The sequence below is a fragment of the Cryptomeria japonica genome, chromosome 6 (genome assembly GCF_030272615.1).
Source record: "Cryptomeria japonica chromosome 6, Sugi_1.0, whole genome shotgun sequence".
Lineage (NCBI taxonomy): Eukaryota > Viridiplantae > Streptophyta > Pinopsida > Cupressales > Cupressaceae > Cryptomeria > Cryptomeria japonica.
The window spans coordinates 326,286,128-326,312,280 of NC_081410.1; positions in this window are offsets into that span (position 1 = coordinate 326,286,128).

The following is a 26,153-nucleotide window of genomic DNA, read 5'->3' on the forward strand; positions in this document are numbered from 1 at the left end:
ATCTTGGTGTAGCGAAAAATATTCTTACAATGGAAATTAGAAGAGATAGAGTAAACAAAAAGCTATGGCTATGCTAGAGTAAGTATGTGAATTTAGTTTTACAGAGGTTCAACATGTAGGATTGTAGACCATTGTGTGTTCCTTTTATAGTTGGAATGAAATTACCTATTTTAGATTGTCTTACATCTCTATCAAAGATGGAAGACATGAGAAGAGTTCCTTAAAAGTGTAAAATTGGAAGTTTAATGTATGCTATGGTTTGTAGTAGGCTAGACATTGCCCAAGCAGTGAGAGTTCTTTCCAGATATATGTCTAATCTTGGTAGAGTTAATTGTGATCCAATCAAAACAGTCTTTAGATATTTGAAGGGTACCTCAGAGTATTCTTTGTGTTATCATGGTAACATGGTTGGATACATGAATTCCCTTGATATTCATGGTTATGTGGATTTAGATTGGGCAGATGCTATTAATAGCAGAAGATATAGCAGTGCTTATGTGTTTAATTTATTTGCTAGTGCAATAGTAAACGACAAGTTGTGGTTGGATTGTCCAATATAGAAGAAGAATATATTCCATCTAATCATTCTTGTAAAGAAGTCATTTGGCTTAATAGATTGTGTTCAGATATTGGAATAAAACAAAGTGTAGTGACAGTTTATTGTGATAGTCAAAGTGTGATCTGCATAGCTAAGAACCTGACATTGCATGCCCGAACCAAGCACATTGATGTTCAGTATCATTTTGTCAAAGATATGGTTGAAGATGGTAGGGTGAAGCTGGTTAAGGTGGATACTTTGATGAATGTTGCACATGTTGGTCTCAATTTATGATTGCTTTGTTTTCTCTCTAAGATCTCAAGCCTCTATTCACAAAAGGAGAGAACAACCAGAATAGAAACACAAGACAAAAATTAACAAGGTTTACAAAGAAACCTCCTACATTTCAAGCGTAACAGAGCTTAGGCAGGTATACCCTTCCATGATTACTTTCTCACAATTTTAATAGGTGATTTACATAAAACCAATGCAGATTTCTACAAACCTTATCACTTTAGTGCAACCAAACATAAATGAAATATGCATTTTCATTATAATGGATCACCAAGAATGTCAATAACACTAGCAAGTCATACTAGTGCCATATTTAGGTCTCAAAGTCATTAAACATCAAATGAAAATTTGATAGTAGAAATTCACACACATATCATCACTTTGTTTTACTGAATCTATATATGCCCGACATATATAAACTCTCAACCGATGCTAGACCTAGTCATCAAATTCATGTAAATTTATTGATTATCAATGAAAAGGAAATAAGTATATTTAATTTTCCTCCTGGAGGAAAAAACCTAAGACATTCTCATAATTTGCCTTGCAAATCATTTATCTAAACAATCCTAGACTATTTAGTCAAAATGATAACCAGCATACAGAAATGAAGACAACATAGATCTGGGCTAAAAAATGTTGTGATAGTATATTAATATTCCCTCATCAGAGTTTTACATAGACACAAAATGATCCTCTAAAATGCCATAAAAAAACCTGTTCATATTTTGCCAGAGCTTCAGTACAGAATTCTTGTGATCCTCTTTTTAGGTAGTCCTAGAATCCATTTTTATAAATTGGATGCAACAAGCTTCAGACCTCCCTAGAAGAATATTCTTATCCTAACGATAATTCCCCTCAAAAGTTACATTAATTACAATTGAAGTAGGAGTAGAACTAATTAGTTATCCAGCTAGAAAATGGCCAACTAACTTCTCAATATTTGCAGATCAAGTGCCAGGTGTCTTTAATTCTTCAAAATTTTATTTACCCAAAAATATCCGGTATAAGATCTCACCACTTCAGGTCGCCTATGAACTACCACATGCTGGAGTGTCAGTAGGATCTTCTTGTGATTATGTCTCTTTCACAACATATTTGCTTTCACATACTTTGAATGTATCATCATCAGGCCAAGAGAAACTAATAATTTTCTTCTCCTTCTTGTTCAAACTTTTCCAAGTTTCCCTTAACTGTTTAACTTCCTTCTAAAGGTTTAGTCTCCTTCTTTACTACATCAAAAACTATTGCATCAACTATGTCCCATTCTGGGAAAATTACCACTCCAACACTTGCAATCAATTTTCTCCCTTCCTCAGGGGTAATTGCTTCAAACTCTTTTAGCATTTCCTGCTTTATTTCTATTTCAACAACAAATGTATCCTTATGGGGTTGTTCAACTTTTCTCTTTTCACATCTTTCCTTAAACTGCCCCATATGATTTCTCCAAAAAAATTACAGAAAGGCTCCTGTCTTTACAAAACTCTTATCAGCCAAAAATTCATCACTGGCCTAATTAATGACAAGATCCAGTTCTCTACCTACAAATTCTTGAATAGTCGGGTCCATATTGGCACCTGCTGGCTCTTCTGGCATCCCTTCCTACAATTCTCCGTATGTACATTCAATCTCCTGTAAACTTCATAGTTGCAATAATTTCTCAGCAACTGCCTGGTCATGACCTATAAATAATGGGGATTGTGAAGGAGAATATATGGATTCACTTGACTGTGCCTTCTTTTACAACCTTTGCCTCTTTGGGGAAGCTTGTGACTCAGGAGCATCTTGCATTGGCCTCTTTCCCTTTGATGTAGAAAGTTCATCCCTCCTAGGCATCACCACATTATACCCTGATTTCTTATAGATTACATACTCTCCGGGGGGAATGACCTTAGCAAAAATGGGCTTAGTCAAGACAAGCTTGGCTTTCTCAGGATCTACCTTTATTACAACATCCTTTTTCTCATTTAGAGTTTGCATTGCATCTTCAAAATAATCTATCAAAAATTTAATCTTCTCCTCAAAGGGGTGAAATATTTTCAATGGATCATAATTCTTGTCAAAATATTGACAAAATCAAGGGTCTTCTTGTATACCAACCATTTTTCCTTTCTTACTTCCTGCTCAGTTAAATCAAATTCATTTCTTGTTAAATCTTCAGGGAAGTAAAATTGATGAACTTTGCCTCCACATTTGACTTTCTTCCTAAACATGCCATTAAAGAAGTCTTCATGATCTGCAAACCTAGGAACTGCTATTGACAACCTGTATGGCAGAAGGAACTTCTCAAAATGTACCCAACCACCTTTGGTGACTACAAACTGATGTGCCATGGTGACTATTAGGAAAATTGTCCCTCTTCCTTTATTTGTTAGCTCTATTTCTTGTAGGTCTCCAATCTGCCTCATAATCTCAGCAATGACAATCTGATAGGGGAGAAAATTTGGGGTTCCCCTGAAACCATATACTCTGAAAATAGTGGAAATAGGATATAAGATTATGTCACCCCAATTGTGCACAATCTTGATGCTCTCTGCAAACTCCTTAGGTCTAATGAATTCAAGGAGAACCTTTGGGATCCTAAGGTTCTCTTGACATAGAAGGATTCTAAGCTTAGATGCAAAGCATATGTCAAACTTCAAGTAGCTAGCATCTTCTATGTCCCAAGATAGATCTGCACTCCATAATTGAACTCGCATGTCATCACCATTCTTTTCCCTTAGTAGGTCCATGTCTTTTGCAAAATACTCCACACCTTTAAACAAGAACATATGCATTAACATGGAATACCACCCAAAAGGTCTATCCACCTTATCATTATTTATCCCAATTAAGCCCTCATGAATAACATATGCAAGATAAGGTGCAAAATCATATGTCACTGCTAAGGACAGGTTCAAAATTTGTGCCATGATAAGCATATAATGGGTGGGCATGGTGTTCTCTGCATGTTCTCCAAAAAATTGACATAAAGACCAATATATACCCTTAGCCCTTAAAGTGAATACATTTATAGGGAAAGGCTCCATTGTGCTAGGGCCTACCAATGTTAATCCTCCTACTTTGCAAAAAATTCCCTCAATGGACCACTCCTAAGATGATCCTTCTGGGCATCATAAACCTTCTTGAACATTTTAAAATCAATGGGTTCTAAATAGCTGGAGGCTTCACTCAGCTTGAATACCCTTCTGAGTTCATCATCAGTAATCTCAATTAGGGGGCCCCCATTTACATTCCTCACAGTCCTAGTGATAGGGTCATAATGTTTTGCAATCTAGGTCAACAAATCAATGTCCATGAAAACCCTAGTGACCATCATTTTCCCAACATCTAATTCCCATATGTTATTTGTAGGAGCAGGTGCATTCCATTGAACAAAACCTACCTTGAACAAACCTAGACATGACATCCCTATCTGGGCATCTCTTAGCCAATACTCCTTATCATATAAACTATCAATCCGTAGGTGGGGAGACTTGGGCACCAGTTCCTTTATTTTGGCTTCATTATTTATGGATTGAACTAATTGTTTCAGAAAGTCATCACAAATAGCCCTCTCTTGGTAATCTATCTTTCCCTTGAATTCTCTTCACGGTGCCATCTTATCAATCTAAAGCTATCCTTACTTCAATTGTTATTCAAATAACCCCTTCTAAATTTCCAACACCAAACAATGTCACACAAACAGGAATTGCAAAGAACAGTCGCAAACAAACTTACTTGTCACCTGAGAAATCACAAAAAATGCACACCTAGTCTCTGCTAATCCTCTTGAATGCTTTTTTTTACAACTTGCATTTCAAAACAATGACTTATGGAGGCACCTTAGCGACAACTAAGCATTAATTACCATCAATAAAGCCACACACTTCTGCAATTAATCCTTTTGAATTTCAAATTTCGGCTCCAACGGACCAAAAGGGCTTCTTTTGAGTATTTTTCCTTTTAGTCGCTGATCTACAAAGATTAAAGTTTGAGAATATTTCAATCATGGTCTAGCGACAACTATCAATTTCCCTTGGACTTGTCAACCCTTTAACACACTTGGGCCACCCACATTGGCCGGGCCCACCATTCAATTGCTAATCCGCGATGAGTAAAAGTTGAGTATCTCTCAATCATGGTCTAGCGATGACCGTTGGATCATGAGATAACCGTTTGATACTTAAGGTCCTTTGTTATTTAGCCATCACCACTAAACCATCTGTATTAACTATTTGACTAGCCCCATCGCTAGTGGCTTGTCCTTGGGTCGTGATGAATATTCAATGCATGACTTCCCATTGCGATATCACGACAACCTTTAGATCAAAAGAAACTTATCTGGCCTTTAAGAACCTGACACATACATAGGGGAAAAACTTAGGACTTTAGGAAAATATAAAACATTTCAAATTTAATTAAAACCACCCAAGCCTAGAACCCAAAATGGCCCCTTTCAATGACACGATGACCCTTCCACTTAAGTAAGAAAATCAACGGGCAAACAAAGAAGATTTGGAAATAATGCGACACAAAGGTTTATTGTTTAAATGATTTTGAAGTTATAAAACCCTAAACCCTTAGGAACCATGGACTCACAGATAGGGATCAATCAAAATTTTAATTTTTTTTTAAGGATATCAAGAAGAATTTCTGACATCATCCAAAACACTGATAACAACAACTTTAAATGGGGATGGTTGGATGTGAGACCAGTGCAAGAACCTAGAAAAAAAGTATGGAATGCAAACCAAAACAAAAAACTAATTAAAGAAAACCTAATCTATACAACTCCTACAACTACTGTGCATGTACAAAAATGAGTCATGAGAAGTAATATTTCAGGAATTGTCCATGCACTGGAAATTCCTGTACTTCACCATTCATTCTTTGCAAAAAATATGAATCTTTTCCATTAACATCAAAGAGAATCAAAGGGCCTATCCATAGTGATTCAAATTTCTTGTGCTTACCCTTGTCCTGTTCTCTAGCATTCCACTGAAGAACCATATCACCAATTTGGAACTTTCTGGTTGTAGTTCTTTTTATCAAAGAGATATTTTGACTGCAACTAAATTTTCAGATTTCTTTTATGAGCTATAGTTCTCATTTCTTCCAATTCTACCAATTGGATCATTCTATTCTCCATGGGTTCTGATAATTCCAACTCTTCAGCTTGCAAAAACTTGTATACAGGGAGAAGATTGTTTATAGGTACTCTGGTCTGTATTATATACACCAGTTCAAATGGAGATGTACCAATGGCCTTCTTCATAGTAATTCGATCTACCCATAAAGCTAACTTGAGCTTTTGATACCAAGATCTCTTGTTTTGTTCAAGAATCTTCTTAATGATGTTTAGGAGACTTTTATTACTTGATTCTGCTTAGCCATTGCCCTGTGGGTGATATGGTGAAGAATATGACATAGTAATTCCATAACTTGCACAAAATTCTATGAATTCCTCTGACCTGAAGCACATAACATTATCCATTATTAATTTCACAGGCACACCAACTCGTGTTAATAAATTATCCATTAAAAATTCAATGACAATTTTACTAGTTGCCCGTTTAGTAGGTATGGCCTCAATCCATTTTGTGAAATAATCTAGGGCCACCATGATCCACTTGTGACCTCAACCTGACTTTTCTATTATCTCTCCAATAAAATCAATGCCCCATTGAACAAAAGGGGCTTCGACTATATTAGGGTTAAGTGGCAAATCTCCTTCATACTTCAATTTAGAAGAAAATTTCTGAAAAGGATCACATTTTTGAACATATTTATGGGTATCCTTAAACAAAGTGGCCCAATAATATCCCGCCCTAATTATCTTACTAGATGTTGTCTTCGCTAAATAGTGACCTCCACATACTCCATTATGCATCTCTATCAACATTTTTTGAGCTTGGGAATCATATAGACACATCAATAACATGTCATCTCTATTTTGCCAATATAAGTCTCCTTGAACAAGACATATTTTTGGGACTTCAACTTTAGTGTCCTTTTCTTATTGTGGGTCATTCCTTCTGGATAGGTTGCATTTTTCAAGAAATGCACAATCTCTGAATACCATGGCTGCATTTCAATACTAGCCATAACCTTCTCAGTTTCAACATTATTAATATCAACAATGACAATATTTGATTCAGACATTAGTTTGGTAAGGCCTAGTCCTCTTACCAATTTTGTTATCTTGATCTCAAGATCAAACTCTTGTATCCTATTTTTCCACCTACACCTTTTACCAGTAACCTCAGATTGAGATAGAATGTGCTTGACAACTGCATTTGGGACATAAGCAATTATTCTTGCATTTACAAGATAGGGCGTAAATGCTTTAAAAGCCTTGACTAAATCATATGCCTATTTTTCAATAAGCTCATACTTTAATTCAATAGCCTGCAAGGATTTACTATAGAAAGCAATTGGATGTTCATACCCTTTATCATCCTTCTAGAGAAAAATTGCTGCTACTATATGGTAAGAAGCGAAAGAGAACAGTGAGAAGGGTTTACTATAATCAGGAGATTTCAACACTAGTGCTTCCTGAATAGCCCTTTTTATCTTGTCAAAAGCCTATGCTGCTTCCTCATCCCAAGAAAACTTAGCATCTTTTTTAAGTAGCTTAATAATAGGCTTAACAATCTCAACAAAGTTAGCTATAAACCTCCTAACAAAATTTACCTTACCTAAAAAGGAATGAATTCCTTTGACACTCTTTGGTTGAGGCACATTATTAATAGCCTCAATTCTTTTAGGGTCAATCCTAACTCCTTCCTTGGAAACAATATGCCCTAACAATTTTCCTTCAATTACAACAAAGTGGCATTTTTTTAGATTTAAAGATACACCGAATTCCAAAGCCTTGCAAAATATTTTTTCCAATTTGAGAACCACGTAAGATCATCTTGGTAAACAACCATTATGATGTTAAGAAATTATTTGAAGGCTACATCCATAGCCCTCTAAAAAGTTGCCCCAACATTCTTTAAACTGAATGGCATCCTTACATAAACATAAGTTCCCAAAGGGGTGGTAAAAGCAGTCTTGAACTACTCAGACTCTTTTACTAATTCTTGATTATAACCAGAGAATCCATCCATCATTGATAATAAATCACAACCAGTTACCCTTTGTAGCATGGCTTCCATGTTTGGAGATGAGTAGTTCTCCTTAAGAGAAGCAACATTCAAATTCCTAAAATCTACACAAAGCCTTATGTCCTGATTCTTCTTTTTGAAAGGAACTAAATTGGATACCCATGAAGAATGCATTTTGGGTTCTAGGAGGGGGTTAATGGGTCTTTTCTTTTGTCTAAAAGGCTTAGCATCAGGATTCAGAGGTATTTCATGCTGAAATAAATCTTGTCTATATGCCTTCAAGTCCTCATAGGACCAAGCAAAAACATGTTTGTATTTTCTTACCAAATTAATGAGGTTAGTCTTGATATGGGGAGACAAGTTTTTCCCGATATACACCAACTTAGTTGATGACTCTGTCCCTAAGTTTACCTCTTCCAATTATTCCAATTTAGTGGATGACTTCTGGTGCAAATGACCATCACTATAGCTGAACATACCCTCTAGTTCCACTAGTCCTCTAGGTATCTCATTAGTTCCTAACTAGACCATGTCATTTCCAAAAACTGTTTCTCTGCCATCTACCACTTCTATTAATGTATTGCAATCAATTTTCTGACCTTCATATTCATCAATGCATTACACAAACAGAAGTATGTCATCATCATTTTCAAACACTTGCCAATTATACACTATCTGGGATAGCAGGTCTAGCTTTAACCTAAACTATTGACACTCCAGTCAGTGTTACATCATCATTTTTTAGTGCAATATTAGCTAAGAAGTCTGCCATAATGTTTTTTGATCTTTCAATCCAATCAATTGAAAAAGCATCAAAACATTCAATCACATCCCAAACAACATGTTTATACCTTTTTAACCAGTTATTCTTGGATGCATACCTTGATCTTATCTGAGATACTACTAGTTCTAAATCTCCAAAAATTCCCAATAGCTGAATTCCATGTTTCTTAGCAATTTCTAACCCCAATAATAAGGCCTCATAGTCAGCTATATTATTTGTGCACTAAAAAGCCAATAGAAAAGAGTATTTGAAGGTAGTACTTGATGGGGAAATAAAAACAACTCCTGCTCCAGATCTTTCTTTAGAACAAGCTCCATCAAAGTACATATGCCACAAGCCCTCCTGTTGAGATTCCAATTCATTAACAATAGGGTCTGTATTCTTTAACTGAGGCTGAACTAGTTTCACTCTAAAATTATCAAGGTCCACATCAATCATGCAATTAAGCATGTTAAGATCTATTTTCTCAATGACCCTTGGGGCATGTGGTTCTCTATATAGCTTATCCTAATTTACATTCACTGGGATAGTTGCATATAAAAGGTCTAATTGGATATTTCCTCCAACTACTGCAGCCCATTGTCTAGAAAAAAGCGTTCCATAATGAGGTTTGGTGTAAGTTACTATGACATCCATCTTATAGGTAGCCTCAGGGAATGCTGCTATTTTTACTTCTATATATTTCATTGTACCCACAACAGGTACTTCTCTGTTATCCATGGCATAACATTTCCCATAAAAAGTACTTACTGATAGTCCCAATTCCTTCATGACCCCATATGGCATCACATTTGCAGCAGCCCCAAAATCTATCATACAATTTTTTATTATTCTATTATTGACTAATAGGGTTACATAAAAAGGATCAACTTGGGAAGGTTCTTGAGTAATTATGGTTCCCACATAAATTTCCAGGATTTTTTGCTCTTGATCCCTTTTATCCTTTTCAGTACCTTTAGGTAAAGTTGCACTTGTGTCTGATATACTAGAAAGTAGAGAGAACACAACTTCTCTATGCTCTTTTATTTTTAACAATTCCATCAATGGTACTGTAACTCTCATCTGAGTTAAAGCCTGAGTCATAGAAAATGCAGAATTAATGTTTGACTCAGTATGCACTTTAACTTTTTCTTCCTTTTGCTGACCTATTTTCTTATCAACAACAGTCTCAAATGAATTGCCAGTTGCACTATTTTCTTCAAATTTCCCCAAAGCGTTGGACTGATCCTTTTTAGCATGGTCATCTTGGGCAAAAGTATTACTACTAGCCACCTTTTTCTGAAAAACTTCTTTCATAAACATGGAACCGGGCTCACCCTAATTCTCATTCTTCTTGTTACTTCTTAGATTATAATTATGTTTGGCCTTTATTATGGAAGCTTTGGTGAGGTTTTTGACTTCTTCATCACTAGGCCTTCTAAGATGAACTTCTTCATCCTCAATTGTCACCATATTCAAGGTAGGATGCCAATCAATTGTCAACTACCCATGGCAATTTACACTGCTACTCTACACATCATACTCACTTGATTCATCCTGTGGAGACTTATAATCACTTTCAACAATGGTTTCAAACATATTAATTGGAGGTTTATCCTTATTCTGATACCTCAGTTCACCCCCACTCCTCATAGATTCATTTAAAGCTTGCACCACAACACACTAGTAAGGGGAATTTGGTCCATCACATGCTGTACACCAGGGAGTTTTCTCCACATTATGCACTTTTCCACCCTTTAAAGGATCAAGAGTATCATGATTCTATGTACTTCTTGGCTTGTCTTGCAAAGGTTTGCCATCCTTCCAAATAGTGATATATGGCATGTCATGTCATCTAGTAGGCCTATCTTGCCAATTATAATGAGGTTTATCATTATTACTCACCTTGGTGGTAAGGTCTTTCACAATAGTCATCAACTTCTCAATCTTATCCTCTTCTTTAGAGGCTTTATTTAGTTGTGACTTTTTCTCTTGCCATAATCTGCCATCAGTTCTCCTTCCCACTTTGCCTGATGCTTTCCTATTACTTTCCATATTTATTGCAATTCTAAAAGCATCCCTTAAACTATGTGGGTTTTTATCTCTAAGGATATAGGCCATCTTTGGGTCAAAAGCATTATAATAAGTAGTTAAACATACATTCTCATCTAACCTCATTACTTGGAAAAGTCTATGCATTGCCTTTTGAAACCTTGCATTAAAGTCTATGACAACCTCATTATTAGACTTATTGATGTTGTTAAATTCATTGAGCATGAAGCTCACATTTGTCTTGTCTCCATATTGCTCTTGAAATTAATTCTTGAATTCTTCCCAAGAATTGATGCTATTTATAGGCAACCCTCTATACCAATCTCTAGCATCTTCCACTAAAGACTGCACAAACAATTTCATAATCACATCCTCATTTGGAATTTCATATTCATTAATCATGTCACCAAAAGACTTCAGGTGTTCCTCTGCAGTTATGGCATTATTTCCAGCAAATTTATGAAGTTTATCCCTCATTTCAATAGGAACATGGTTTGGATAACTTGGGATTCCATCAAAGAAAAGCTGTCTATACAATTCCACATTGATGGGTCTTCTCTAGAATTGGTTACCAGCAGAATTATTACCAATGTTCATTCTCAAACTAGGACCACCAGCTTGAGGGACTTGGTTATTTTGGTTAAGAGGTTGTACAAGGGGTACTTGATTTACTGGAGCAATATTAAAAGAAAAGGCAGGGTTATGTTGGTTAATAGGAGCATATTGGTTTAGAGGTGGAACAATATTCACGGGCATGGTTGGTTGAATTTTCATTGCAGAGTATGAAGTGTGTTGAGGTATAGGTTTACTCTGATCTGTTGAAGGGAAAGTTATAGGAGGAGCTTTTAGGTAGTCAATTTTTCTTCTAACTTTGGCATTAATTGCTTCTAATTCAACTTTCTCTAACTCCCTCTATAGATTCTCCTTCTCTTTTCTCATTCTCTCTATTTCTACCTCATGTGAAGACAATCCATGATGTAATGTTTCACTTCCTAATACTACATCTGTAGTTTTGGAACCAGAACCAGTCTCTATAACCTTCTATTTTCCTTTGTTAGTGATGATTTTGGTAGGTTGTGGATCACTTTGAACCTCCCTACTAGTTTGCACAAGGATTTTGAGTACAAGACTAATGTTAGCAGTCAAATTTTCTTTGATAATAGGGCCCTCTTCTTTACTTTTAGGCTCTTTTTGGGTGAATAACTCAAGATTTGCAATCTATCTCAACAACTTATATCTCTCAATAAGTCTTGCCTTAGTTTCATTTTCCTTATCCATCTCCTTTTGTTTTCTTCAAGAAATTAATTAATGGACCCTTTTGTTAAGAGCGTCGATTTCTTGGGAAACCTCATCAGGGTCTGGGAAGGTTTCCTCTGAATCTGATATGTTGACATGGTCAATATCAATCAAACTCACATTCCCATCTATAGTTAGGCAAAGAGTCCACCCTAACATTGGAGCTATTCCTATCTCTCCCAGAAATGCCAGTGTGAGACAATCTTTGATGAAAGGTTTGAACATCCTCATTATTACCAAACAAACCAATATGAAAACCCATAATATCTTGTTCAGATTCATGAGATGATGTATTAGAATTTGCATACACCAGTCATCCAGAAGACTTACCTATATGGCTTCCTTTCTATCTCCATAAAGAATTAACTGGTTCATGCATAGCTGTTTCTCTCTGGCCTTTCTGGACCGGTTCGGGAAATCCTCCTTGCAATTTCTCTTGAGGATTCTTCTTCATGTAAGACCTCGTGTTTCTTCCTCTCTATATTGTATACACTTCCTTGAAATGACTTGTTATTTATTCAAGAGCATTGGTTGTTTTATATTTTCAGAGTCGCCTCCCAATTGTGAATTTAAAATATTTTGAACTTCAACAAATCACTCATAGGAGACAACAGAATGAGAAAGCTATTTTTAGAGAAAAAATTGAAAAAACATGGGGATAAAACAAATTATTACATAGATTCAAACAACTTTTAAGTGATACAAGCACTGATCTGCAACATATAGCCTATACTAGGACTCCCCAACAGAGTCGCCAATTCTTATTGGTCTCAATTTTTGATTGCTTTGTTTTCTCTCTAAGATCTCAAGCCTCTGTTCACACATGGAGAGAACAACAAGAATAGAAACACAAGACAACAATTAACAAGGTTTACAAAGAAACCTCCTACATTTCAAGCGTAATAGAGCTTAGGCAGGTATACCCTTTTGTGATTACTTTCTCACAATTTTAATAGGTGATTTACAGAAAATCAATGCAATTTTCTACAAACCTTATCACTTTAGTGCAACCAAACATAAATAAAAGATGCATTTTAATTATAATGGATCACCAAGAATGTCAAGAACACTAGCAAGTCAAACCAGTGCCTTATTCGAGCCTCAGAGTCATTAAACATCAAATGAAAATTTGACAGTAGAAATTCACACAGATATCATCACTTTGATTTACTGAATCTATATATGTCTGACATATATAAACTCTCAACTTATGCTAGACCTAGTCATCAAATTCATGTAAATTTACTGATTATCAATGAAAAGGAAATAAGTATATTTAATTTTCCTCTTGGAGGAAAAAACCTAAGAAATTCTCATAATTTTCCTTGCAAATCATTTATCTAAACAATCCTAGGATATTTAGTCAAAATGATAACCAACATATAGACACAAAGACAACATAGATCTGGGCTCAAAAATGTTCTGATTGTATATTAATATTCCCTCATCAAAGTTTTACATAGACACAAAATGATCCTCTAAAATGCCAAAAAAAAACCTGTTCATATTTTACTAGAGCTTCAGTACAAAATTCTTGCAATCCTCTTTTTAGGTAGTCCTGGTATCCATTTATATAAATTGGATGCAACAAGTTTCAAACCTCCCTAGAAGAATATTCTTATCCTAACGATAATCCCCCCCCAAAAGTTACATTGATTACAATTGAAGTAGGAGCAGAACTAATTAGTTATCTAGCCGGAAAATGGCCATTTGACTTCTCAATATTTGCAGATCAAGTGCCAGGTGTCTTTAATTCTTCAAAATTCCAATTACCCAAAAATATCCGATATAAGAACTAACCACTTCAGGTCGCATGTGAACTGCCACATGCTGGAGTGTCGGTAGGATCTTCCTGTGATTCTGTCTCTTTCACAACATATTTGCTTTCCCATTCCTTGAATGTATCATCAGCAGGCCAAGAGAAACTAATAATTTTCTTCTTCTGCTTGTTCAAACTTTTCCAAGTTTCCCTTAACTATTTAACTTCCTTCTCCAGAAAAGCAAAAATGTGATTTTATTTTTTCACTCTTCAATGGTTTGAATAAATAAAGAAGTATCATTTATATTTATAATGTTGTTTATTCTCTGAGACAACTTGTGACCTAACTCACCTAACAATTCAAATTTTTGACTTGCATATTCTTTATGGTACAAGTTTGCCCTCCTTTCTATGTTGACTCTTTCCGCTGAAAACTTGGACAAACCTTTTACCATTTCATAAGTAGGTTTGATAGTGACATCAGCCCCTACTTCTTCCTGGGATAAAGAATATATGGACTCTAAATCAACCTCTCTGGCAATCCATTTATCCAAAATTGGCTCCAAAATAGCCTTATCCTCTTTCAAAGAATCCAAAAGAGTTAATATTATTTTCATATTTATATAAAAAATGCTGTTCCAATAGTATCAACAAATTTCAAAATGGTACCCTTGATCTTCTCCTCATATTTGATTGCAAAAATTGCCTTAGCCTGCTTCAATTTCTCCATCTTATCTTGAATGTTCTCAGTTGATTGGAAAAAAGGAGTCATGGGAGAAGGAGGGAATTCCACATTTGGGCTAGAAGGAGGGGGCTTAGCAGGAGAAGAAGTAATCATCAGTTGGGAAGACCCACCTTTTTGATGTTGTCCTTCCAATTTACTTTTCAACTCTGCAATGGTGCTATTTTTTGAAGCTATTTCAAGATTTGCTTCATTATAAGCCTTTAGGACTACCTCTAATTTTACCTAGAGATCAAATTTCTCTTTGGCCTCCTTTTTAGCCACTTCGATTCCAAATTTAGCAAACTCTAACATCGTGCTATCATCTTCTACTACCCCTGTATCCCTGACTCTCTTTACAATCATGCCCCCTGAGTAATCAAATTCTGAGGAATCTCTCCTCCTTTTATTTTCTTCTCTCTTAAGTGACAACATTACAAGGGTTGCATGGTCATTACTGTAAGTTATTCCTTCTAAAGGTTTAGTCTCCTTCCTTACTGCATCAAAAAGTATTGCATCAGCTATGTCCCATTCTGGGAGAGCACTCAACACTTGCAATCAATTTTCTCCCTTCCTTAGGGGTAATTGCTTCAAACTCTTTTACTGTTTCCTGCTTTATTTCTGTTTAAACAATAGATGTATCCTTATGGGGTTTTTCAACTTTTCTCTTTTCACATCTTTCCTTAAACTGCCCCATATGCTTTCTCCAAACAAATTGCAGAAAGGTTGTCTTTATAAAATGTTTATCAACCAAAAATTCATCACTGACTTGCTTAATGACAGGATCCAGTTCTCTACCTACAAATTCTTCAATAGTCAAGTCTTTTTTGGCACATGCTGGCTCTTCTAGCATCCCTTCTTGCAATTCTCCGTATGTACATGCAATCTCCCCTAAACTTCCTAGTTGCAGTAATTGCTCAACAAGTACCTGCTCATGACCTATAAATAATGGGGATTGAGAAGGAGAATATAAGGATTCACTTGACTGTGCCTCCTTTTCCAACCTCTGCCTCTTTGGGGAAGCTTGTGACTCAGGAGAATCCTCCATTGACTTCTTTCCCTTTGATGTAGAAGGTTCATCCCTCCTAGGCATCACCACATTATACCCCGATTTCTTATACATTACATACTCTCCAGGAGAAATGACCTTAGCAAAAATAGGCTTAGTCAAGACAAGCTTGGCTTTCTCAGCATCTGGCTTTATTACATCATCCTTTTTCTCATTCATAATTTGCATTGCATCTTCAAAATAATCTATAAAAAATTTAATCTTCTCCTCAAAGAGGTGAAATCTTTTCAATGGATCATAATTTTTGTCAAAATATTGGACAAAATCAAGGGTCTTCTTGTATACCAAAATTAGTCAAATTAAATTCATTTCTTATTAAATCTTCAGGAAAGCGAAATTGATTAACTTTGCCTCCACATCTGACTTTCTTCCTAAACATGCCATTGAAGAAGTCTTCAGGATCTGCAAACCTAGCAACTATTGTTGACAACCTGTATGGCTGAAGGAACTTCTCAAAATGTAGCCAACGACCTTTGGTGACTACAAACTGATTTGCCATGGTAGCTGTTGGGAAAATTATCGCTCTTCCTTTATTTGTTAGCACTATTTCTTGTAGGCCTCCAATCTGCCTCATTATCTCAGTAATGCCAATCTTCAAAGGGACTTGATAGGGGAGCAAATAGGGGGTTCTCCTGAAACCATATACTCTGAAAACAGTGGAAACAAGATATAAGATTATGTCACCCCAATTGTGCACAATCTTGATTCTCTCTGCAAACTCCTTAGGTCTAATTAATTCAAGGAGAACCTTTGGGATCCTAGGGTTCTCTTGACAAAGAAGGATTCTAAGCTTAGATGCAAAGCATCTGTCAAAATTCAGGTAGCTAGTATCTCTCTGTCCCAAGATAGATCTGCACTCCATAACTAAACTGGTATGTCTTTACCATCCTTTTCCCTTAGTAGGTCCTTGTCTTTTGCAAAATATTCCACACCTTTAAACAAGAACATATGCATTAACATGGAATACCACCCAAAAGGTCTATCCATCTTAGCATTTTTTATCTGAATTAAAAAATTGACATAGAGACCAATATATACCCTTAGCCCTTAAAGTAAATAAATTCATAGGGAAAGGCTCCATTGTGCTAGGGCCTACCAATGTTAATCCTCCTATCTTTGCAAAAACTTCCCTCAAGGGACCACTCCTAAGATGATCCTTCTGGGCATCATAAACCTTCTTGAACATTTCAAAATCAATGGGTTCTTAATATCTGGAGGCTTCACTAAGCCTGAATACTCTTCTGAGTTCATCATCAGTAATCTCAATTAGGGGGCCCCCATTTACATTCCTCACAGTCATAGTGATAGGGTCATAACTTTTTGCAATTTGGGTCAACATATCATTGTCCATGAAAACCCCAGGGACCACTAGTTTCCCAACATCTAATTCCCATATGTTATTTGTAGGAGCAGGTGCATTCTGCTGACCAAAACCTACCCTGAACAAACCTAGAACTGCCATGCCTATGTGGGAATCTCTTAGCTAGCACCCCTTATCATATAAACCATCATCAATCCGTAGGCGGGAGACTTGGGCACAAGTTCCTTTATTTTGGCTGCACTATCTATGGATTGAACTAATTGTTCCAAAAAGTCATCACAAATAGCCCTCTCTTGGTAATATATCTTTCCCTTGAATTATCTTCATGGTGCCATATTATCAATCTAAAGCTATCCTTACTTCAATTGTTATTCAAATAACCCCTTCTAAATTTCCAACACCAAACAATTTCACACAAACAGGAATTGCAAAGCACAGTCGCAAAAAAACTTACTTGTGTTAGGACCCAGAGACAAATGAGAGGGGGAGGGGTGAATATGTTGTCTAATAAATTCAAGTAAAAAACAACTTATCCAAACTTAATGCTTAATATCAGTAAACCAAAATTTATGTCGGTAGACAGTTTATCAGTTAATTGTAGTACTGGTAAAGATTAATGCATGAAACATAATGACAATAACATCCACAACACATAACACCAATATGTGTACGTGGAAACCCTCTAAGGGGAAAAACCATGGTGGGAAACCTTACCCACAATCAGATGATACTACTGCAGATAGTATGTGTATACAAATGGGGTCTACACATGTAGAAAGGCCAAGCGCCTAGCGCTCACTGCTCAAACACAAATAGGAGTCACACTGACTACAATTGGATGGTTAAATCCAATAATGATGTACTGCTCAAAATAGTATCTTCATATTTTGGATTTAGTACCGGTGTTATTTTTATATGCCTTCACAAAAAACCTTCCTTCACCTTCAAATGATGTTTGCATGTATAGCTCTTCTTATTCTCACATATACCTTCTTACAATTCCTTTTCCCAATCACATATCGATATTACAAATAAGATCTTACATATATACCGTAACCTAAGACCAATTTTAGTAGGTTGTCTCTAAAAAGATATTACATTAAAACAATTTACAAGTAAATCAATAACCGATGCAATATCTGATTCAACATGTTGGCTAAATGCATTTACAACATTGATAAATCATCTCCAAAGCATGCCATGCTGATCTGGAATAGATAAGCTTGTCGATGCTTATTCTGGACCTATTTGCTGGTAACAACAAATATGCAAACACGAATATACCAATGAACAAATCTTCAAGACAAGGTGTCCAAATGATGTATTCAACATAACCAAGTGTTTTCCATGTCATTCCAAGTTCCGGTGAACAATATATCCTGTCGGTGAACCAGATACCGGTGATTGTACATAAAGTCACTTGCTTGCCGGTGAACATTGCCGATTCTCCAAAGTGCCAAAGTTGACAAGTGTTAATAGGTGTTGACATCAATGACAAAACCATATCAACATATATAGAAAAACCATCAAAGTGCCAAAACAAAAATACCAAATACCAAAAACCAACAATCTCCCAAAAGATATCATAACCAGAAATCAAAATTCAGATATAGAGAGTAATCAATCTCTCCCAAAGTAACAATCACTCCCCCTAGGAGTAACATGAGTTTTTCTTATGCTTTTCCATATCAATCTCTCCCCCTTTGACATCAAATGCCAATGCCAATACAAAAATCAAGTTCAAATACAAAATACCAACCAATTCAGTATACCAGCTACTCCCCCTAAGAAGTAGCTCACCTCATCAAAGCCAGAGTAAAAGATTTCTCTGTTAGTTCTGTTGGTTGATGACAAACATCAACTGTCTAAGTCTCTACCGGTGGGGGTATGACCCCAAGCTGATCTCTGAGATATTCAAAAGTCTCTTTAGGCAAAGGCTTAGTGAAAATATCTGCAATCTGCTCTTTAGTATTCACATAAACTAGTTTTACTTCTTTTGCTTCAACATTCTCTTTCAGAAAATTCAGTTTGATAGAAACATGTTTGGTTTTGGAATGTAGTACTGAATTCTTAGATATATAAATTGCTGAAGTGCTATCACAATAGATAGTTATAGGTTCCTTGCATTTTACCTTTATGTCCTTCAACATTTTCTTAAGCCATAATACCTGTGTACAGTTAGTTGCTGCTATAACATATTATGATTCTGCTGTTGATAAAGATGTACAACTTTGTTTCTTACTCAACCAAGAAATTAATCTGTTTCCAAGAAAAAATGCTCCGCCGGTGGTTCTTTTTCTGTCATCCACATCTCCTACCCAATTTGCATTTGTGTATGCGCACAATTCAAAGTTTTCATCTCTAGGATACCATAAACCAAGATTTGTAGTGCCTTGTAAGTACCAGAAAATCCTTTTTACTGCTGATTCATGATTTTATTTAGGATTACTTTGAAATCTTGAAATAATACATACTGCATTCATAATATCAGGTCTTGTTTATGTCAAATACAGTAGGCCTCCTATCATAGATTTGTACTTAGTCAGATTAACAAGTGTAGATTCATCCCTTAGTGATAATTTATCATTTGTAGTCATAGGTGTGCTTACCGGTTTAGAGTTCTCCATCCCAAAGTTCTTTAGTAACTCCTTCAACTACTTGGATTGACTCAAGAATATACCTTTATTAGTCTATGAAATCTGCAATCCTAAAAGGAATTTTATCTCTCCAATCATAGACATTTCAAATTCTTGTTGCATTTCAATAGAAAAGTCTTTACATAGTCCATCTTCTCCTCCAAACATTATATCATCAACAAAAAATTCTATAACCAAGATGTAATCATTAGTCACTGTATAGTATAAATTGCTATCAGCATTACCTTTAGAAAAACCAATCTTCAAAAGATATTTATCCAATCTAGCATACCAAGCTCTTGGAGCTTACCTCAATCCATACAAAGCTTTCCTTAACCTGCAAACCATATCTTTGTTATCTATCAAAGAAAATCCATCAGGTTGCTCAATGTAAACTTCTTCTTCAAGATTTCCTTTCAGAAATGCACATTTAATATCCATTTGATATACTTTGTAGTTCTTGTGTGCTGCAAAAGATAAGAATAATTTGACTGCCTCAATTCTAGCTACCGGTGCAAAGGTTCATTGTAATCAATTCCTTCTTTCTGCAAATATCCCTTACACACTATTCTTGCTTTATTTCTGATTACCTTACCATCTTCATTAAGTTTGTTTCTGAATACCCATTTTGTTCCAATTACATTTTTATCTTTAGGCCGGGGAACTAATGTCCATGTGTTATTCTTTTCAATTTGTTCTAATTCCTCTTCCATAGCTTTAATCCAGTGTTTATCTTCACATGCCTCATTAATTGATGATGGTTCATTTTGAGAAATAAGACATACCTCTTCATTTTCTAGTCTTCCTCTTATCATAACTCCTTGATACTTGTTCCTAGTTATCTCATTTTTAGAGTGGTTCAATCTTACATACCAGGGTGTCTTCGTTTGCTGTTGTTCTTCAGTTACAGTGGAATTTTTAGATGATACCGGTTTAATTGGATCTTCATTCTATACCAGTGGGTTCAATGTAGGTTCATTTGTTAGTATCTCTATTGTCGGTTCAAAGTTTATATACCTTGAAGTTCCTCTAAACTATTCATCAATTTTCACATTTGTACTCTCAACAATTTTCTGCAATCTCTTGTTAAAACATCTATATGCTTTGCTCTTAGATGAATAACCAAGAAATATTCCTTCATCACTTCTAAGATCAAATTTGCCAATATACTCATCTCTCCTAATATAACATTTACTTCCAAATATTCTGAAATATTTAAGAGTAGGAGTAATGCCAAACCATAGTTCATGAGGGGTCTTACCGATTTCACCTTTGATGTGAACTTTGTTGAATGTATAGACTGTTGTGCTTACTACCTTTCTCCAATATACATGTGGTAGATTTGCTTCTGATAACATACTTCTAGCTACATCCAAGATAGTTCTATTTTTCCTTTCTACAACTCCATTCTGCTGTGGTGTCCAAGGTGCTGATAACTATCTTCTGATTCCATTTACTTCACAGAATGTATTAAATTCCTTAGATGTAAATTCACCTCCTTAATCTAATCTCAGACATTTGATTTTCTTGCCAGTTTCATTTTCTACCATCACCTTGAATAGTTTGAACTTCCCAAAAGCTTTTGATTTTTCTCTGAGAAAAGTAACCCAACACATTCTAGAATAGTCATCAATGATTAACATGAAATATCTATCACCTTGTAAGCTTTTAGTTCTAGCTGGACCACATAAATCAATATGAATTAAGTCAAGAGCATTATTGGATTTTTCTAGAATACTTTTGAAAGATGCTCTAACTTGTTTTCCAAATTGACATTCCATACATACCGGATTGTGAGGTTTAACAATCTTAGGTAAATCTCTAACTGCCTTGGTAGTACTGATTTTCACAATGCAATCAAAATTTACATGATAGAGTCTCTTATGCCATAGCCAAATTTCATCAATATGTGTAATCAAGCATGTCTTTTCACTATTATTCAAATGAAAGATGTTACCTCTAGTTTGATTACCGGTTGCAATTTCCAAACCAGTTCTGTTCATTATTTTACATTTCCCATTCTTGAATTGTGACTGAAATCCTTTCTCAACTAATTGACCAACACTCAAAAGATTATGCTTTAAACCTTCAACATAGTAAACATTGTTAGTATTATGCTTACCATCAAGAGATATAGTACCTTTTCCTTTGATTAAATAAGCTTTATCATCTCCAAATCTTACTAGACCTCCATTATATTCTAGAAAGTTTAAGAATTTACTTTTGTCACTAGTCATATGATGTGAACATCCTAAATCAATGATCCATTCATCCTGACTTCAATTTTAGCTGCTAAGGCCTGCTCTACCGGTTGAACAGTAGGTTCCGGTTGATCTTCTGTTATAGAAACAAAGACCCATCCATTGTCTATCAGATCCTCATCAAAATCATCAGTGACTCCTTCATTAGCAAGATAACAAGATTTATCTTTATTCTTTTTAAATTTGTATCTCTGATATTCAGGGTTAGGCTTGTATGTTCTTCTAGCTTCTTCTCTTAGTCTAGCATGTCTATCAGGGCATCTTCAAGCCATATGACCAATATTATTATAGTTAAAACATTTAAAGGGTGCTTTACCTTCATACTTAATTCCAACTGGACCTTTAGGCATTTTTTTTGCAAATAGTGCTTCAAGTCCTTCAAGTTCTCTTGCATAAAAGGCTTTCCAATCAGATTTGTCAAATGATGGTGCAGATGATGTTGATGCCTTAAAAGCTAAATCTATCTTTATAGTAGCAACAGGACCAAATTCCTCAATTTCAAAAGATGGAAGTTTTCCAATCAATGTGTCCCTAGTTACTGATGTATTAGGCATTGTTCTTAACTCATTTATAGCAGTAACTTTCATTTTGTATGCCAGTGGCAATCCTCTTAAGACTTTTGAAATATTTTCATCTTCACTTAAGGTTCCTCCACAACATTTAATACCCAAAATAATTTCATTAACTCTTTCCATAAAAATAGAAATCCTTTCATCTTCTTCCATTTTTAGATTTTCATACCTGACTCGAAAGATTTCAAGTTTTGCAATTTTGACTATGGAATCTCCTTCATTCATTGTTTCCAGATGGTCCCAAATAGCTTTAGCAGTAGATCTATTTGATAATCCCATGATTTTCTGATCTGATAATGCGCTCAAAAGTGCTTCTCTTTCTTTGCAATCATTTTCTCCATCTTTTCCTAAGGTAGGTGGATTAGGCTGACCGAGAGTAGGAGAAGTATAGCCATTCTTTGTAACTTCCCAGATGTCCTTTCCAATGCAATTTAGATGTGTCTCCATCCTGATCTTCCATATGCCATAGTTGGTTCCATCAAGTTTAGGACTGCCCTTCCTGAAATAGTTAGTAGACATTGGATCTCCTCAAGCTATTAAACTTCTGCAAAAAGAGGATTGAGCTTTGATACCAATTGTTAGGTCTCAGAGACAAATGAGAGGGGGGGGGGTGAATCAATTGTCTAATAAATTCAAACCAAAAACAACTTATCCAAACTTAATGCTTAATACCAGTAAACCAAACTTTATGTTGGTAGATAGTTTATCAGTTAATTGCAGTACTGGTAAAGATTAATGCATGAAAAAGAATGACAATAACATCCACAACACATAACACCAATATTTGTACGTGGAAACCCTCTAAGGGGAAAAGCCATGGTGGGAAATCTTACCCACAATTAGATGATACTACTGCAGATAGTATGTGTATACAAATGGGGTCTGCACATGTAGACAGGCCAAGCGCCTAGAGCTCACTGCTCAAACACATATACGAGTCACACTGACTACAATTGGATGGTTAAATCCAATAATGATGTACTACTCAAAATAGCATCTTCATATGCTGGATTCAATACCGGTGTAGTTCTGATATGCCTTCACAAAAAACCTTCCTTCACCTTCAAATGATATCTGCGTGTAGAGCTCTACTTATTCTCGCATATACCTTCTTACAATTCCTTTTCCCAATCACATATCAATCTTACAAATTAGATCTTACATATATACTAGAAACTAAGACCAATTTTAGTAGGTTGTCTCTAAAAAGATATTACATTAAAACAATTTACAAGTAAATCAATAACCGATGCAATATCCGATTCAACATGTTAGCTAAATGCATTTACAACATTGATAAATCATCTCCAAAGCATGTCGTGCTGATCTGGAATAGATAAGCCTATCGGTGCTTATTGTGGACCTATTTGCCAATTTCAACAAATATGCAAACTCGAATATACCAATGAACAAATCTTCAAGACAAGGTCTCCAAATGATATCTTCAACATAACCAAGTGTTTTTGATGTCACTCCAAGTGCCAGTGAACAATGTATCCTACCGGTGAACCAGATACCAGTGACTGTACATAAAGTCACTTGCTTGCCGGTGAACATTGCTAATTCTTCAAAGTGCCAGAGCTGATAAGTGTTAATAGGTGTTGACATCAATGACAAATCCATATCAACATATCCAAAATACCAACAACTTATCACCTGAGAAATCACAAAAACTGTACACCTGGTCTCTGCTAATCCTCTTGAATGTTTTTTTAACAACTTGAAAAACAATGACTTATGGAGGCACCTTAGCGAGAACTAAGAATTAATTACCATCAATAAAGCTACACACTTCTGTAATTAATCCTCTTGAATTTCAAATTTTGGCTCCAACGGATCAAAAGGGTTTCTTCTGAGTATTTTTCCTTTCAGTCGCTAATCCGCAAAATTAAAGTTCAAGCATATTTCAATCACAGTCTAGTGACAACCATCAATTTCCCTTGGACTTGTCAACCCTTTAACACACTTGGGCCGCCCACATTGGCCAGCCCCACCATTTAGTCACTAGTCCATGATGAGTAAAAGTTGAGCATCTCTCAATCATGGTCTAGCGACAACCGTTGGATCATGAGCTAATGATTCGATCCTTAAGGTCTTTCATTACTTAGCTGTCACCACTAAATTGTCTGCATTAACTATCTGCATTAACTGTCTGACCAACCCCGCTGCTAGTGGATTGTCACTGGGTCACGATGAATATTCAACACATGACTTCCCATTGCAGTATCATGACAAACATTAGATCAAAAGAAACTTATCCGGCCTTTAAGAACCCAATGCATACATGGGGAAAAACTTAGGACTTTAGGAAAATATAAAACATTTCAAATTTAATTAAAACCCGCCCAAGCCTAGAACCCAAAATGGCCCCTTTTGATAACACGGTGACCCTTCCACTTAAGTAAAAAAAGCAATGTGCAAACAAAAATGATTTGGAAATAATGCAACACAAAGGTTTATTCTTTAAATGATTTTGTTATAAAACCCTAAACCCTTAGGAAAAATGGACTCACAGATAGGGATCAATCCAAAATTTTAATTTTTTTTAAAGGATATCAAGAAGAACTTGCAACATCATCCAAAAACCTAATAACAATAGATTCTTTAACTAAGGCTGTGAGCATAGATAAGTTCAGATGGTTTCTGGAGTCTATGGGCCTCATGGCCCCGAGTAATTAATTTATTGTGTTGATAATCTCTTTACTCTTGCAAGGTGCTCGACAAGTGGGAGAATGTTGGGAAAAAGGTGCCTCAATCTTGCATTTATATGAGGTTACTATTTATAGTAAGTTTTTGTTTGAGCATGAAATAGTGTGAAATTATTTCCAAAGCTTCTGGTTGGCTAGATAAGCATGCTGCTAAATTTTCATCACAAGATCACATCTATTTTTGAAGATATTAAAGTTTCCATTTTTGTAGGGTGCAATGAAAGGTTTAAAAATAATTTTGAGGAATTTAGAGTCTTTGAAACACCCTGAAATGTGGGCATAAATGGCATAGTTTTTTACGAGGTGATAGAGAACTTTGTGAGCTTTTTGGTGCTTCAAACGATTTGTCAATCGAACACACGGTTCACAAGTTATGGCCTCCAAAAGTTTGGACTCCTAAATTAAGAAAGATAAATTCCATCTAACACATAAATGAGTTGTAAAAGGGAAGAACATGTGTTGATGTGTGTTTTGACACATCATAGGGCATCTAGAATGGAGATAACATTGGCTCTACTTTATTGGGTGGTTTTAGCCCATGGTTTTGTAATACCGTTTGACGGTTTCTTGTATTGTATCTCCTATATATGAGGTGTGTGAGGTGGAGGTTGTATGTAAGAAACTTATGGTGATTGAGTTACCTTTGTAATACCCTAAAAATGGTCATCTAAACCATGGGCCCCTAATCTCGACAACATCACCAAGGTCCTAACCAAAGGCAATTAAATCAATCTTGAGCACATTATTAATTCGTCAATCATCAAATATCACATGGAAAATCAATTACTCAATATTAATGAAAGATTTATTTAATTAATTGAATCATTTCCAAGAATATCATTTTGATCAATTATCCTATTTTAATTTATTAAATATCCTTGCATATTTAATTAATTAATAAATTTTCCATTTAATCATGCAAAAGGAATTAATTTATTACAAAAGAGGAATTAATTACAAAGCAAGAGTTGAATTGAAAGTAAAATAAAAAGAATTGAATTGAGAGAGAAATCAAACTTGAGATATTATTTCTTTTTCTAAATTTAGAACTTGAAATCAAAAAAGCAATTAA